Source organism: Oratosquilla oratoria, chromosome 4, assembly GCF_046742065.1.
Source record: "Oratosquilla oratoria isolate Oo_2021 chromosome 4, ASM4674206v1, whole genome shotgun sequence".
Classification (NCBI taxonomy): Eukaryota; Metazoa; Arthropoda; class Malacostraca; order Stomatopoda; family Squillidae; genus Oratosquilla; species Oratosquilla oratoria.
In genome coordinates, this window is record NC_134780.1 from 29,326,155 (window position 1) to 29,334,065 (window position 7,911).

A 7,911-nucleotide genomic window follows, 5' to 3' on the forward strand; every position below is an offset into this window, starting at 1 on the left:
TCGCTGCTAATAGCTAAGTATTCCACCATGTACAGTATATATATATATATATATATATATATATATATATATATATATATATATATATATATATATATATATATATATATATATATATATATATATATACATATATATATATATATATATATAGTGTTTATTAACTCCAGATATTTTTTTCAGCCAGAGTTTGAGCCTCTCACATAATATAACCCGGCGTGAGGTTTTCTGTTTTAATGGTGAGCTGCCTCGGGCTACTAAAAAGTACGGTTATCTTCTTCCCGAGACCTTTATGACACATTAGCTGGTCTATCATACCGTAAGGGTGCACACGAGATCGTGTAGCAGTAAGCACTTCCATATCACTTTCATGTTCATGTGCGTTGAATGTGGCCGAGAGTTAACGATCAAGGAGGGTCTGGGCCGGGGTGGTGCAACCCCGGGCATTTGAGACTAGAACTTGAGATCTGGATGCAAGACAGGGAGCAAAGTAGGACCCTGGAAAGGCCCACATTTTGGCGCAAGGAAAATCCTCGATTATTCTGTGTGAGGAGTGGATCCTCAATATCAACCAACGGTTGATGGACCGCCCCTCCCGGTTCCTTGAGTCCAACAAAGGCCAGAGAAAAAGGCAGGGGTATAAGGCGTTAGTGGAGCGGCGGGTCACCGTAACGTCAGCTCCAGTTTCTGATCCTCGACCCCTGTTTGACACTGACTGTTCGGAGGAGTCCACATCACCTCCTAGAGGCCCCTTTGCGTTCGGTGGAGTGTTGGTCTTGGCTACCATCTGCATCGACAGATAATGGGGAAAACGCCCATAGCAAACGCGATTACAAGAGTGCTCTACTCACTGTGTTGAGGGTCGAGCTAGAAAGTAGTGACGGTAATTTATGCCTTGACCTCGAGAAAGGAAGATGTTTCAAAGGCGATCGAGGCACGCACCGAGGTCTTGAATTCAGAGTGGGTGATCAATCTCGATCTCGAATTGAGGAGGTCTCTCTTCGGGTGTAGAACGAAAAGAGCTGAGTACCAGCGGATTCAGGAGTTATTTAGAAGGTACAGGAAGAAAACAGCTCAGACTGTTCTCTCTGGAAAGTGGGAAGAGCCATCGACACCATAAACTCAGGATATCATCTTCTTTAGAAGTCCGATCTTTGAACAGTCGGATGTTGAAGACACGAGGCCAGTTCGTCCATTTTGCCCGGATACTCCATTAATTCTTTACCCACTACTCCGGACGGGGTCTTCCGAACCCTCAAAAGAATGAAGGCTACCCCCCCCCCCACACACACACACCGACCGGGACCTGACGCGGTCAAAAAACAAAGTCCTGTCTAAATTAGGGAAACTCTTTCTGTCTGCCATGTACGATGTCTGGCTCGTGGCTGGTTTATCAAAGGATTACAAAGGAGGGGCATGCCGACAGGAGACCTTTTGATCCATAACTAGGTCGGATGCGAAAAAAATTAACAATAAGTAAATAAATAAGAATCATAATGTCATAAATAATAATAAATAAACAAATAAGTAAGTAGGTAAAATCAAATAATAAACAAACAGGTAAATAGTAAATGATAATGAATTGACAGATAAATAATAATAAATGATAATCAAGCAAATAATAATAAACAGAAATAATAACAAACAAATAAACAAATAATATAAAACAAATGGCAGGCATTACAGCAACTTGTTTAGGTGCTTATCTAAACGAATCTTAAAGCTTCGAACTGAACTACATTGCACTGCCTCTGCAGGAAGTTTATTCCATTCATTAACTTCACGGTTGGCGAAGTTGTTTACAAAGGATTACAAAGGCGGAGCATGCCGACAGGAGACCTTTTGATCCATATCTAGGTCGGATGCGAAAAAAAATCATATTAATAATAAAATAAAAAATAAAAAATATGATAATGTAAATAACAAATAAAATACATAAATAAATGCATAGGTATAGTTAAATAATAAACAAACAGGTAAATAGTAAATAATAATTAATTGACATATAACTAATAATAAATAAAAATCAGACAGACAAATGATAACAAAACAAAAACAAATAATATAAGATAAATTATAATCATTACAGCATCTTACTTAGGTATTTATCTAAATGATTCTTAAAGCTTTGAACTGAACTACATTGCACTACCTGTGCAGGAAGTTTATTCCATTCATTAACTACACGGTTGGCAAAGTTGTTTCTACCTACTTCCAAATTGAATCTATTTCCGGAGAGTTTAAGACCATTGTTTCTTGTCTGATTCTCATTCAATGTAAAAATTTTGTCACTTTTGATGTTGTCAATTCCCTTTAGAATTTTAAAGACCTGTATCAAGTCACCTCTGAGTCTACGCTTTTTTTAGGGAAAACAGATTCATATGTTTTAGTCGATTTTCGTATGATTTATTTTTGATATTTGGAATCAGTTTTGTGGCTCGCCGTTGTACTTTTTCCAATCTGTCAATGTCTTTAATGAGATTCGGTGACCATACGGAAACAGCATATTCCAAATGTGGACGAACTAACGATTTATATAGCTTGTTAATGAGTGATGGACTTTTGAAATCAAAAGATCGCGCAATCAGTCCTAGAATCTTATTTGCTTTCTCAGAGGCTGAAATACACTGCTTGGATGATTTGAGGTCGTTACTGATAATTACGCCGAGATCTTTTTCACTATCCACTTTTGTTAACGAATTTCCAAATAACTTGTAATCGTACTTACTGTTATTTTTACCTATGTTATTTCTACCCACTTCCAAATTAAATTTATTTCCTAACAGTTTAAGTCCATTCTTTCTTGTCGGATTCTCATTCAGTGTGAAAATTTTGTCACTTTTGATGTTGTCAATTTCCTTTAGAATCTTTAAGATCTGTATCAAGTCACCTCTGAGTCTACGTGTTTTTTTTTTTTTGGGGGGGGGAGGGAAACAGATTTATATATTTTAGTCGATTTTTGGGTGATTTATTTTTTATATTTGGAATCAGTTTTGTGGCTCGCCGTTGTACTTTTTCCAATCTGCCAATGTCTTGTATCAGTTTTGTATCAGTTTTGTTCATGAGAACCAAGATCGGCTGAGATAACTGTTGTTGGAAAGGTAGCGTGACTAATAAAATATTTTGTTTCGTTATCTATATATTTCCAATATAATTTCTTTCAAACACTTCAGAGTAATGAAAATGTAAGTTCAGACGCAAATGTAAAAAGTACTGAATTTTTGTATTCTGTTAGTAAAAATCATGTACTGAAAAGTCCTTAAATTCTGAAAAAAAAGTAATGAAAAAGCAATTAAATATGTTTTTGCATCAAAATAAGGTTATTACATACATTTTTATTTGTTTATTCTATTGGCAACAAAAATTATTCTCTCCAAAAATTGTCGCATTAGAAAAAAAAAAAAAAAAAAAAATTGTGATCACAAGAAAATCCACCGATCCCTCCCTTTTTACCGAGGATTTCCGAACGCACTTCGGCAAATTCCGGCAGACGCCATTGTTGTTAGTAATGCTCATTGTAGTTGTATCATCCTGTGAAACTTGTATGACAATAATCGGCTGGCATCCGCCATACATTAGGATTTCTATACATAACTAGGGACTGCTTCAGAAAAAATAATGCTTGGACAATGTAATTTCCAGTCATCGGGGCTGATTAATCCCGAAAAAAAGGTGGTTCCACAACTGCAGAAAAACTGAAAAAGAGACTCGAAGAGGCATTCGCTGAGAGTGCGTTCGAATCGTTTAATCGGCTACAAAGAATGCACTGGGCTGGCAAACAGGTCGACGTCTTTGTCAACGAAATTAGCAGATTAACGGGACTGTTGAGACTTAAAGGCGAAGGTTTGGAACAAGTAGTTAGAATGGTGTTTGTGAATGGCTTCCCAGATCACGTATCCGCTGGGCTACAGGAAGTAGATGATGCCGTGTCTGCAAACATGGGCGCGTTGGTAGTCAGTCCGTGCTAGACTTTTCACAAGGACACAGAATGATAGGATGCAATAGCGACAGAGAAATAAAAATGCCTTGCACGAGACCGAGGATCGAGATGCCACTACGATGATTCATCCGGGAAGGGGGTAGACCTGCTGGGTCAGAGTCCACCGGCCGATAAAAAAGGGAAAACGCGGAAGTCCAGGGGTGATTACAGCGGACGGAGGGGGACTACCTAGGATGCGTTGTTATATGTGTGGGCGCTCGGGCCATCTCGCGAGGGATTGTGGAGAGACGGAGCCTATATGTTACGAATGTGGAGAAACAGGACATATCGCTCGACAATGCGAGCAGGGAAACGGACAAGGGGCGGCTGTTGTGTGAACTGCCGTCCAACCAATGTAAGGGCGCTCCTCAACTGTATGCCAACTGTAGATGTCTGGCTGAGAGGAAGACGTGTAAGAGTACTAGTAGATTCCGGCTGTTCAACCACGATTGTAACGGCCGACCTGATTAAAGGATTCAGACAGGGAGATATGGCGGCCCTGATGACAGTTGACGGAAGGGAGACAAAATGCAAAGGCGACCAAGAAGTTGAAATGAAGGTGGAGGGCATTCCGATACGACTAAAGGTGCTTGTTATTAGAACGGTCGTAGAGGGAATTCAAGTGGTGCTGGGAGTGTATGCAATAACACAGCTCGGAGAAGTCACGTCTGTCTTCAGACAAGTGAGGGTTGGGGCAATACGTAACTCGAGTACGAAATGGAGAGAGAGGCGCCGTCAGATGCCGGAAACAGACGTAGGAATGACAATGAGGGCCGTGGAGGGCAGTGTCACCACGAAGCTCGACCCTGACGAGAAGGCGGCACCATGTACAATTGAGGACGGAGACTTTCTTGCGAAATTTGATGTCCAGAAGTGGGGGGTAGAGTGGTACCTCAAAGGAGGCTCGCCTATATTGAAGAATAAAGTCGGCTGCTATGAACGGACTCTTGGAAAGGGGGTGAGGGATAACTTTGACATCGAAGTGCAGAGGTGGATTGATGAGGGAGATTTGAGTCTTTGGGAGGAACCGGAGGAGGGTGGAGTCTTGCCTCTGATGTCAGTAGTGCAGCCGACCAAGAACAAAGTACGTTCGGTGCTGGACTTCCGAGAGTTGAACCAGTTTGTAAGGTGTCACACTGGTGATGATTTTGTAGACATATGTAACGAGACTCTACGCAAATGGCGCCAAATGAGGGTTACGTCCACGATTGTAGATCTACGGGCGGCTTATTTGCAAATTCACGTGGCAAAGAAGCTATGGAAATACCAACTAATAAAATATAAAGATAAAGCATGTTGCTTGACCAGACTGGGATTCAGGCTGTGCTCAGCTCCGAGAATAATGACGAAAATCCTGGAGACAGTGCAGGAGAAGACTGAAGTGATGAAGAAGGGCACGGATTCTTACCTCGATGACATATTAGTGGATGATACTGTTGTACCGGCGTCGGACGCAGTGGAACACTTAGCTCGGTTTGGGTTGGCCTCAAATGAGCCGGAACCGATGGAAGGAGGAACGATGTTGGGAGAGGCAACGAGATCCCGGATGTAACGGACGAGATGAGCATAAGAGAGCTCTTCTCCCTGTGTGGCAAATTGGTTGGCCACTACCCGATCGCAGGTTGGCTCCGTGTGCCGTGCAGTTATATTAAGAGGCGGTCAGGGTTGAAGAGTTGGGGAGACAAGGTTGATGAGGGCACGCTCACGATGATATGTGACGTCGTACGACAGGCGAGACGCGACAATACAGTGAAAGGACAGTGGGGTGCACCACAATAGAATATACTGTAGGTGTAATATGGTCTGATGCTAGCAGCATAGCAATCGGTGTAATCCTGGAGATAGGAGGTGGGGTAGTCGAAGATGGGGCGTGGCAGCGCAAAAAAGGTGGCTACCATCACATTAACGTATCGGAGTTGGATGTGGTTGTAAAAGAAGTCAATTTGGCGATGAAATCGCGAGATCAAAATCAGGACAGACTCAGCCACGGTGGCGGGATGGATGAACTCAATACTGACTGCTGAGAAGAGAATACGCACGAAAGGGGCAGCAGAGGTCATTGTGAAATGGCACCTTGGAAATTACGCAGGTGATGAATAATGTATTTCAGGAACGGGGTCCAGAAATACATCGTTCATCACCCGCGCAAAGGGAGCACTGAAAGAAATGCTGGATAAATGGAGCACGAGACGTTCTTTAGGACTGATTACAAGCCGAGCGGAAATATAATAGTAGAACGGCACCATCGCACTATTAAGTCCATCGCCGGAAGGGCACTAATACTGTAGTGCCCATGGAGGCAGTCTTTTGGTATATGTCCCCTAGATCAGGCCTTATTTAAATATGACTGACGCTGTCTTATTATAGATGGGGGAACAGGTATGGGTGAAGCCAAAGGATGATAAATGCACCTCACAGTGGACGAAGGTTATCGTAACGGAGGTAAATTCGCGGAACATCATCTCTGTCGAGGGACTATCACAACATATCCTGGATCTTCGTCGTATGGTGGATGGCGGAGAAAACGATGGAGAGAATTACGACGCGGTAGTGGATGGGGGAGCAACGCCTCGACGACCGCAGCGTAATAGACATCCTCCGGTATGGCTGCAGGACGAAGTATGAAATGGAGGAAACGAAGAAGACAAAGAATATGTTGATCTCGAGATCAAGAGGTGGGCGTGATATGAATGTGGTGGATGTGATGCGAATATCGGTGTGCAGTTGACACACCCGGTACGGGGTCAAAGGTAACTGTGTAGAAGGAAGCGAACCCTGTTGGCCGATGTGTACGGGCAGTGTGTATTTGAAGCGAACGATGGGAAGAGAGCGAGTGAGAAAAGTGCAGTGGAAGAAAAATATAAAGAATAATTAGCTAAGATAGGATTGATAGGCGATACGAGCGAGAGAGAAACTAGCTAGAAGAGTCTTCGTCATCGGGGTCGACGAAGAAGCAGGAAATAACGTGGATAAAGTAAGTGATACGTTGCTCAATGACCACAATATCTTTATATCAAATCAGCGCGAGAAACTACAAATACTATCTCATTTATGGAATACATTTATAACTTGGCTGTTTTTGTTCAACTCATGGCATATCGAGATGCTGCGTAAACAAGTTAACCAACGCCAATTGGGGGAGCCATTTGTTTTTATCTGCAGCTTTCGGAACACTCGTTTTGTCCTTAGCATTTGCCGTACAGGTGAATATTGTGAATTTGATATGGCATTTCAATATATATCGTTACCAGTCCCAGTGCATTTATATACCCCCCTTGATTTTATTACACTATTCTAAGGGCAAATATAACCAAGTTGCAAACTTCAAAACTTGTAGGTTGCCAAGCATGATCTTTATAAGGGGGTTGAGAAAAAGGATGTAAAGTATAATTATTATCTAATTGATATTTCGTTTTAAAATTATACATTAGGGACAAGCTTTATCACTGAACTGGGCTAAACTATTATAAACACACCAACAAAAGTAACCCAGCCATTTATCGATCTTGGTCGATGACGTATTCATCGGAAATCATTTTATTCCACAGGGAATTATATGCCATGTTTATGTCTACATATTCAGGAATATATAATGAGTTTGTAAATTTGTAAGAGAATATGTATGTATATATATATATATATATATATATATATGTATATAGAATATATATATATACATTATATATATATATGTATATATGTATATATATATGTATACATATATGTATATATATATGTATACATATATATATATATATATATATATATATATTTGTGTGTGTGTGTGCGTGTGTGTGTGTGTACATTTAGTCATTTATTTGTTTAATTATTTATATAGGTTGTGCACACGTCACCATAGACAATCCAAACATGTGGTATTTTGTATAAGGAAATGGGTGTATTAATATTATACAAACATATATATGTTTTTT